This window comes from Amblyomma americanum, chromosome 8 (genome assembly GCF_052857255.1).
Source record: "Amblyomma americanum isolate KBUSLIRL-KWMA chromosome 8, ASM5285725v1, whole genome shotgun sequence".
In the NCBI taxonomy this organism is placed as follows: Eukaryota; Metazoa; Arthropoda; class Arachnida; order Ixodida; family Ixodidae; genus Amblyomma; species Amblyomma americanum.
Window position 1 is genome coordinate 22166946 of NC_135504.1, and position 9977 is coordinate 22176922.

Genomic DNA, 9977 nt, shown 5'->3' on the forward strand with positions numbered 1-9977 from the left:
GTATATATGTTCTTGCTGTGGACAGAGCCCACGCTGAGGCAGTATTCACCTCAGCGAAATGGCACGTGTTGAATGAGGGGCCTGTGCCCTGCAGTGAAGATGGCTGGGCTGGTGACGATGACGATGATTGTGGCCAATGAGGGAGTCGTTTGTGCTCCGATCGAGGACCCTACTTGGTGAAATTAGGCCCCTCTGGCAGGCAACACTGGAGCGCTCCGTAGCATTCGAAAGCTGCATGCGCCGCGCCTCCTATAAGATCAGCGTTTCTGCTTCCATACGACGAGGCTGGTCTTTTTCGCGGCAAAACTATCAATGAGCTACCGGCGAGGAAAAACAGTGTGTGCGTTCAGGCAGGATGAAAAGACTTGTCAGTACAGTCGCACCTCGATATAACGAAGCGGTTTATAACGAAATATTGGATATAACGAAAAAATGACGATTCCTCTTAGAAGCTCGGTCAACACGGGCTGTAACGAAGCTACGGACATAACGAAGAAATCGCTGTGTCCTTTCAACTTCGTTATAGCGAGGTTCAACTGTTTCACATTTCTTTCCAACTCTGAATAAGTCGTTAGAACTGAAAATGTTTCTACAACTGATATGCATGTTTTACATATTATTCCTGATATACCTTTTGTTCCCATTCTCTCAATGCAGGCAAACTTAGTCGAAAACCACGGCAATCCAAAGGCGGTAGTGAAGTCGAACATGAAGTCTTACTTTCCTGCAGACTTCAGCTGATGAGCACGGTCAAGGACGTCGCCAAAGACAACGGAGTCCTGGAATCAAGACCTGGGCATTCTACGTTGTTCCGGACGAAAGGAGAATGCATTGGTCCTAGCTGATTTTTAAATTCTCATCCCCTGTCTTTTTTTCTGCCCTTATTCTCGTCCCCACCTGTTGGGAAACCAATATGGAATTGCCTATCATTTAAGCTGTTTTTCTTTCTCCCTACAATTATTCCCATGTTATCCTTCCGAACGGTAAAGTCATTCAGTTGAAGTACACTGGCAATGGGAAGCATCAATGGTAGATGCTTGTATGTTGGAGATATATCTTTACCGGTGGGTGCACAGAAATGTGCCCACGGAAGGGTGCTTTCAGAGGGTAGAGGCTCCGCCCCACACACTCTCCCCCAGTAGCTAGTTCTTGCTATTTGCCGATAAGGAAACGACGCATCCGCGCTATGTAAATGGCAGAGATAACATGGTCGGTCGGTCACCCTGATGTACGGGTAACGTGCTTTCCTGGCATATGATCACTTGAACGCTGTGGCACGCTTTTTCTTTCTTTTTTTGCACCAGTCTTCTTCGCTTTTAATGATAATCACGTTGGCCTCCTTCCACGTAGGTGCCGTGTTTAGCCCTTAAGCGATTCTTTTAAACAGCGCAGGTTCGATCGCCGAATAAATATTTGCTTTGGAAGCCTTCGTCTGCTCCTTCCGGTGCCAGCTGTCTGCCTGCTTGGCACCTTTGAGTGACAACACAGCATGACATCTGGGGTAAGATAGATGGGCCCTGAATGGCTCCTGCCTGGCCAGTGTTCATAGACTCAGCCGTTACGTGGCCCCAGCGTTGCTTTCAAGATTTCTCTGGGACACGGGGCATGCGTGCTTCCTGTGGAAATCTCGAGCGTGTTTGTGTGTTCGTGTGCGGCAAGTGTGAGAATGCATCACTTCCTCCTCCTCTTCCAAGTGTGTGCTTGTTATGCTCGCCAGGAGTGTTTGCTTTCTTATTCGTAAACTTTCCATATCGCGTATGTTGGGACTACTTGGTATCTATAGTCGTATAGGGCCAAACGTCGTGCAGGAACGGGAGTGGGCTCCGGCTCTTATTATTAATGCGAAAGCATTAGATGGCTCATCGACACGAAAACCCGGCGCCACCCAAGAATTCGCGGCGTTGAAAAACTCGCGATTGGTCGAAACGGTGTGGCATCAGCAAAAGGCGGGAAAATACGAAATGTTGGCCAATAACAGCCAGTACTATAGGCGGATGCGACTCAAGAACTAAGCGGATTTTTCGCGTCAAAGGACCCCCTTCCATCCAATGGCGTCGGCCGATTCTCACGCCCCTGCTAACGTGACAATGCAAGGAGTGGCAAATAAATGAAAGGGACAGTCGGGGATAGTCCCGACTTCATAGTCGGGGATAGTCCGCTCTCTGCATTATCGCGCGGCTCCCTGCATTGTCACGCTTCCTTTGAAGGGAAAAAGCCGCTTCTTTCTTGAGTTGTATCCGACTATAGTACTTACAACTGCACCAACTGCAAAGGACATAATTGAAATAGCATTGGAATATAATTAGAATGGAATTGGAACCCTTTTTACAAACACAAAATAAAATTATCTGTTGTTATAACACATTCTGCTGTAGTATTTTGGGACCTGACTACAGAAATTCTTATGTTAACAACACGATTTTCTGTAGTATTGTGCAGTCTCCTGGCGTTACGACAGAAACAGTTCTGTTGAACAACAGACAACTTCGGAATAGTACAGGAAAGTCTGTCGTAACGACAGGACGACAAATATTTTTATCCTATTTTGTGACCGGCTCTGTTGTAGTTTTTGACTGGTAATAGAATTGGAAGTATAATTTCAATGCTTTGGCATTGCTCTCAGTTAAGTTACTCTCAACTGGCCCAGGCAGTTTTTTTGCGCCATCCACCTGGAGAGGCCTTCCAGTGTGTCCGACACATTCCAGTGTTCTGCTTCTTGAAATCTTTGTCCCTGCACACGCTGGACAGGGTGCGTGTTCTGGCGCTGCTGTCGGCGTGGAAAGCTCCGTCGCGTGCCGCAGCAAAGAAAACAAGAAACACATGCTCGCGTAGCGTAGGGGCACTTTCTCGAGCCGCGACACCCAGCGCCCTCAGCGGCGGCAGCGCAGAGCGGGCGACGACCTCGCGTGCTGGTGGATATCGTCTCGGGTGTCGCGAGCAGCGGCTTCGGGGCTCGCGTTCCTCGGCCAGCTTCCCACGGAGGAATGCACGCTCGGCGGAGAGAGGGAGCCACTGGCGGTGAGTCACCGCGTGGCACCAGGGGGCGCCGTCTTGGGAGCACGGTGGATGCACCTCCTCGCTCGGGAAAAGTGCAGCACGCGTAATAAAACAAAGCGAAGGCTGGCTGAAACACTCCGCCACTTGACGAAGGAGAGACAGAGACGCTACCCAGGAGATCAGTCGAGACGTGAGCAAAGAAAACAAGTACCGTTCGCGTGTGTCCCAAGAGGCCACTGGTTGGGCTCCAAGGCGCTCTGTTCTGACGCCGCGGAGGCGAGGGCCCGGACTTAGGACTCTTGAGTTGATGCTGATGTCTGTCAGTGCACTTATCATCCGTTAGCCCGCCTTTGCAATTGTCCCTCGTCTTTGGGGCCGTCGCTTACAAACTCCTCTCCCGCCGTGAAGGAGCAACAGCGGTCAGAGTAACAAAGAGCAGACTTCGGCGATCAAACTGTTTACCTCCGTTACCCGCCAAGAAACGAGCGGTGTTTGATACTACCCCAAGCTTATAAGCGCCTCTTCTGCGCTTATGCACAAACGCTATAAGCCGTCTCATTTCATCAACGCATCGGACGGACGATGCATATATGGGACGCATGGATGTATTTCACCAAGAACTTGTAAGAAATAATTTTTTTTGTAGTAACAACAGAATTTTGTGTAGATACAGTAAGTGCTACAGAACTACCGACTGCTGAAAAAAAAACTAAAGTACTAGACCCCGAAACAACCGAAAAGCTTGTCTTTGCGACAAAACTACAAGATATTCTGTCGTATTTTCCGACCCGGATACGCGGCGATTTCGAGGGCGTTACTGCACACTTGATACATTCACAATTCTCGGGACCGCCTTTGAAGCACCAGAAGCATCTATGCCAAGATGAGAGGCAGTGACAGAGGTGTGCGTATGTGGCCTCTGTATAACAAGTTTTAAGAGTGTCTGCGCAAGTGGAACAAAGAAGCCGCAGCCCTTGCTGGCTACCAGGAACCGACACCAGAGAGTTCGAATCGATTTTGGGGTTCGTGTAAGAACATCTGAGGGACGGGGGGGAGGTGGGAGCCTGAGAGGAGAGTGTTATGAGGGAGACCACGGCACAATTATGAAGGGAAGAGGTGACGTCGAAGTCCGAAAAAAATGGGAAAGAGAGCGGCGTCAATGTCTATATAGAAACTAGTGTGCCTAAATTAATCTCTGGTTCACACATAGAAAAGGCTCAGTGATAAAAGGGGGAACGAGTTTTTGTTGGGGTACCGCAGTTAATATCTAGCGCAGCCCTGGCCTGGTTCCTCATATGTCTTGTATTCCGTCGCTAAGAACAAGATGGGAACTGTTCGCACCAATAAAAGTATGGCTGGCTAAAACAAGTTAACTGCAGCAAAAGTTCGAAATACACGTCTTTAAGGAAACTGATTTTTTCTTATCTAAAGTGGAAAATAGAACGAGAAATAAGCCAATCTTATCGATATACCGCCACGTCCAGTGACGAAAAAAATGGGTAGGGTTTTAACGTAGTTAAACCCTACCTTGCTTAGCATGGTTTGCTCATGGTTTCGGTTTGCTGTGTCGTCGACACGTCTGGCGAGGATATTAGACTCAGGTTAAGCTCTGATCGAAGTTAAACTGACCTGATCTGTTCGCGCCTCAGATGGAAGCTGATGAAAAGGACAATGTGCAATGCACAGCGCGAGTGTGTTTTGCAGTTTTTGCCATCGTATTTGAGGCAACTACAAGAGGCGTGTTCGGCTGCGGTGATGCTCTCACGCAGCGGCCAGCGAAGCTGATGTGTTCGCTCCGCCATTCCCAGTCGTGGATATTTATTTGATTTATTTTTAACTTAAATTAACACGGCGTCGCTGTTGCTGGGCAACGGTACAAGAATTAAATACCGATAAAAGACTCATGTTCGGTGTTGCTGAGCGTATGAGTGTTCATTAAAAAGGATCGTTCACATCTTTGCAGCGGTCGACGAGAACATTGCGCGAGTACCATTCGGGGCCTTGCACCATCGCTCGAAAGACCACCAACGGTTCTCTTCTTCGAAACAATGGACGACTGCGCTATGGGCAGACGAACCGGAAATGGCCTTGGGAATGGCTCTTGCGTGACGCAGCCGCAACGACCTGGCACCGACATTGATGCTCGAACCGCCCTCGTGCGATTACGTCGTCTGTCTGGGATGGCTCGAGACGGAGGATTGCCTTCGGGTGCAAGTTTTACGCAGCAGACACGTCACCGGGCATTGGAACGCGTGCAAAGATCGCAGATGCTCCGAAACAGCATAGAGGGAAGAAGATGCATGGAATGAGGACTTTAACGGTCTGAAGCTGCGTGTGGCCTACGCTCTAAGCACGAATTAGCATATAGCGGAGTAAAAAGAAATTAAGCAGTCCTCTAGTGCTTTCTGGGGCAGAATACTCTGCCCAACTCCTGGGATAGACTTCCATCACTAGAAATACGGGACACTTACGGTTGGCAACGGAAACAGATTTCCTCTTGAGGACATTGGAAGTTCTGACTGCAGCTTTAAAGATTCCAACCGCAGTGTAAGGTCTCCTCTATTTACTAACCTCAAGGCATTCGGTTTCGCGTCTAAAAGCCTCCTGCTATTGCTGTAGTCGGATACAACTCAAGGACGCAGCGGCTTTTCCCCGGCAAAGGACACGCTTCCAGCCAATGGCGTCGGCCGATTCTCATGGCCCTGCTAGTGTGACAATGTAGGCAGCAGCGCCACAACGCAGAAAGGGGTCTATCCCCGACCATAGGGAGGAAGGGACTACCCCCTTTTATCTACCACTCCCTGCTTTGTCACAATAGCAGGGCAATGGGAATCGGCCGGCGCCATTGGCTGGAAGCGGGTCCTTTGACGGGGAAAAGCCGCTGCGTTCTTGAGTTGTGTCCGACTATAATTACTTCGAGACACTATGCTTCGCGGTGGTTATGACTCCGTTGACAAGAGCAAGTATTCCATTTATTTAGTGGACGGCGCAAGATATACATAGGCGGGGACAAAGCGGCCTGCGCCGGTCTCAGATACACTCTAAACAAAGGAAGTAAAAAAGGGAGTAAAGCTGTCCTCTAGCGCACACCCTTTTTTAAAAGGGTGTGCGCTAGAGGTCAGTTTACACCGTTTTACCCCATTATAGGTGTACTTGTGTTTAGAGTGTAAAGTCCCCTAGTTCGTCCCATCCCCACGAGACGGCAGTTCGCTGGGGGGCCTGTGCCGTATTGGGCGGCAATGCTTTTCTATGGGGAATACGCGCTTTTTGAAGGCCATTTTCTCGGAAACTCTGGCCGATGATGTGAAGAAAATTATTTTGCCGTATTATTTTTGTACAGGTTCATTATTACCCATGCGCACAGTTTTCTGAAGCAGTGGCTTCGTGCACGCTTAATTAAAGCCGTAGAATGAATTAAACTTTTGGGGCGTTATTTGAACGTTCTGCATGAGTAAGCGAAGGCGCGTTGACAACCAATCATCGCTCGTTTTGTTTGTTCTTTGACGTTGGCTCGTTGGTTCGTGCGTTAGTTCGTCCGCCCACTCGTTCGTTGCCTTGTCCGCTCGTTACTTTATTCCTTAGATCGCTGCAGCATTTGCAAGGTATGTCGACTATGCCAGCACGTTTTTCTTTGGGACGTCGAGCAAGATTTCACGCCAGCGAAGTATCATTTTTCAACCGTCATTTCTTTCGTTAAATGCTTGCTACAAACAGCATCATTCTGACTCAGCGCACGGTCTTGGCGAGGGATGGCTTCTAACCACTCTTTTAACTGCTTCTCTTCGGGTGGAACGTTAAAGAAGAGTACCTTTTCTTTGCAGCTTGCGTAGCCACTGTTGCAGTTTCCAGCGAAGCACTTGCGGCCCATTGATGCAGTTCACCGTTGACTAGCTACCGCAAAATGGCACCCAACTTGCTCAAACGGCTACAGATGACTGCAGACGGCTACAGACTGTGCGGCAGAAACGCGCCGTGCGATATCAGCTGGTTGCTATCGCAACGGCACCGTTCATGCATTTTTTTTTCTTGCGGGGAAGTTTCACCGCTACGTCGACACTGACGCTGCGATCAGCGGCCCGGCTCGGAAATGCGTGGCTGGTGCTTTATCTGGTCACTTGTGTCCAGTGCGTCACACTAGGAAGCAGCATGTTACTAGAGCCACCATGCAGTGACGAATATAGTGGCGGTATCAGCTGGGCTATGGGGAACCTGCGCTGCCAAGGTGGCACTGCAATTGTTCCATTCGGTGACTCAAAACCGCTTTTGTCAGCCGGTGCAAACGCGAGAACACATTCTGCGCGATTAGATACCCGCGTTTGGCTGACAGCATTCATTGCCTAGCATCCCTCGGCGTAGCCCAGATAGCTGACGCACGGCACGTGCGCCTTCGACAGAGCGCGGAGGCTCACGCCAATAAGCTCCTGAAGGTGGCGCGAAAAAGTACTAATAGTACTACCCAAAACTGCTTGCTCTTCTCGCTAGGCAGTGTGTTATGGCGCTGCAATCGGCACCGCAAACTTCAGCGCAAGTTCCTCATATAGAAAAACACCTGCAAGACCCCTGGATTTTTTTTTCGTCCACTGGAAGCGCTTCTTGGTGGACAGCAGTTGATGTTTTAAGCTGGCATATTCAGTTCTTCGTCGTGAAAACATAGACCATGGGCTATTGACAACTTCCTGAGTTTAGCTCATTGCTGCTGCTATAGGATTAAAAAAAAAATCGTCTCGAAGGTCAAAGAAGTCACAATATCGAGGTATCTCGTAGCGGGGTATATAGATGTAAGGGAGCTTGCGAACCGGGCTCTTCAGTACCGCACCAAAATTCACCACTCATTATTAAATCTACTAATTTCTTCGAAACTTAGTGCTCCCTTCTTATACATGAGAGATATTTAGCATAGCGCCCTTCGTGGCCATCTGCGCATGCGCCGCTGGCGCCTCGGAGAACTGGTTCGCATAGCAGATCGTGCTATGCTAAATCTCTCTAATTTAAATAATGGCTTAACAAGTCGCACAGAGCACTGGTACATTTTAAATAGCTTGCAATGATGGGTCACTGGTGACCCGTGCTCAATGGGCGCGATAAGGAACGAGCTCGGAGCCTCAAACCTTCTCGGCTGGCTGTCTGCGGTCATGAAGTTAAACCAATATGCGGCAGCTATACTATAGTTGTATATAACTCAAGAACAATGCTGCAGATGCCTCTCAGAGGGGACCCTCTAGCCAATGAGGCCGACCGATTCTCATGACGTTGGGGTTCATCACCTTTGTTCTGTCAACGGGAAATCGCAGGGGGTGGCATATGAAAACGGATTAGCCACAGCGTCATGAAAATCGGTCGACGCCATTGGCTGGAGGGCATTCTTTGAGGGTCATCTGCCGCTATGTTCTTTAGTTATATTCGACTGTATAGCATCCCCATCCACAGATAAAGCATGCAGATGTAGATCACGTGACTGCAAATACCGCAATTTTTTTTTGCTAAACGATGACTGCAGAAATTGCTCTGTTGCCATTGGCAAGAAGGCGATCACGAGGTCACGAAGTGATGAAGGCATTGTGTTTTCTCTAAGAGCGGGCGACTACTGCTAAGACAACGACACGCCTTGAAAACCTCCCAGTCACTGTGGTACCTGAAAAAAATAGACAGTTGCGAGCTCAGTATGACCTGAGCTCGCAAGAGAGAGAGAAAGGAATTTTAATGAGAGGAAAGGAGGAGAGGTCGACAGGTGGTAACATGACCCCATGGCCTGCTACTCCACAAGCCAGGATCATGTTACCACCAGCGGAAGACCAGTGGTGTTGAGACGGTAGGCACCTAGCTGACGCTGGAAAAGGTAGGTCTCCCTGCTGCTTGCATAGGCGGATATAATAATTGGTTTTGGGGGAAAGGAAATGACGCAGTATCTGTCTCGTATATCGGCGGACACCTGAACCGCGCCGTAAGGGAAGGGATAAAGGAGGGAGTGAAAGGAGAAAGGAAGAAAGATGTGCCGTAGTGGAGGGCTCCGGAATAATTTTGACCACCTGGGGATCTTTGACGTGCACTGACATAGCGCAGCACACGGGCGCCTTAGCATTTTTCCTCCATAAAGACGGAGCCGCCGCGGTCGGGTTCGAACCCGGGAACTCCGGATTAGTAGTCGAGCGCCCTAACCACTGAGCCACCGCGGCGGGTATAGGCGGATGCTTAATGTGCTATAAAGCGCCAACTGCACTGCTGTCGCCGCCGATGCGTCGAGGGTAGCACTGACCGAAACTGCTATCAGTCTAACCACATCCACAGCATTCAATTAAGGGTCTCTTCCATATCCGCACAATTAAACCTGTCCTGCGCCAGCTGCGACCGGCTTATATCTCCGCAAACTTTCTACTCCCGTCCGCCCACCTAACTCTCTTCTGTTCCCTCTTACACTTGCCTTCGCTTTTAATCCACTCCGTCGGCCTATAAGGGACCGTCGGCTATATATTATCTTCGAAATGCGTATCCCGTCCACGCCACTTATTAACGCTACAGCGTTAATGCGCTCATGTCGCAGATAACCCGGCGAAGTCGGCTACGTCGGAGTGGGCGTAGTTGACCGTGAACGAAAAATCCACAAAAAATCCCCAGAGAAGCAATCTATATGAGGCAGGTGGGCGGCCTAGGTCACGTGACCTTGTGACGTCATCACAACCTGTCCACCGTAGTGTGACCAAACTGACCATCGTTGCAGGTGGCAGTTAAATTAATGAATGGTCGCGAGAGCCTGCTCGGGCAGAGCAACCTGGGCCGCACAAGGCCCACTGCTGGGAACACCTGGCATCGCAGGGCAGTGGCGTAGATTGCTTACCTGTTCCAGTAGCGGCGTGAGGACTTCCAAGGATCTATGAATGCAAAGTCGAGAATTACCAATTCCGCATATATGGGCATTAACCCAATAACGCTATCGCGTCATTACCCTTAAGGCGGAGCTTAAATGCCTCCTCCAATTTTTTTAT

General features: G+C 49.5%; 1 protein-coding gene across 3 annotated transcripts in view; it reads right to left on the reverse strand.

Moving 5' to 3' along the window:
- The window catches only part of LOC144101086 (TOM1-like protein 2), a 57290-nt gene extending 50358 nt beyond the window's left edge, over positions 1-6932 (reverse strand). For all 3 annotated transcript variants that reach the window (XM_077634099.1, XM_077634098.1, XM_077634097.1), the window contains exon 1: positions 6806-6932. The gene's annotated coding sequence lies outside the window, so the exon portion shown is untranslated. The remainder of the gene's footprint in view (positions 1-6805) is intronic.
- Positions 6933-9977: the final 3045 nt, after the last annotated feature.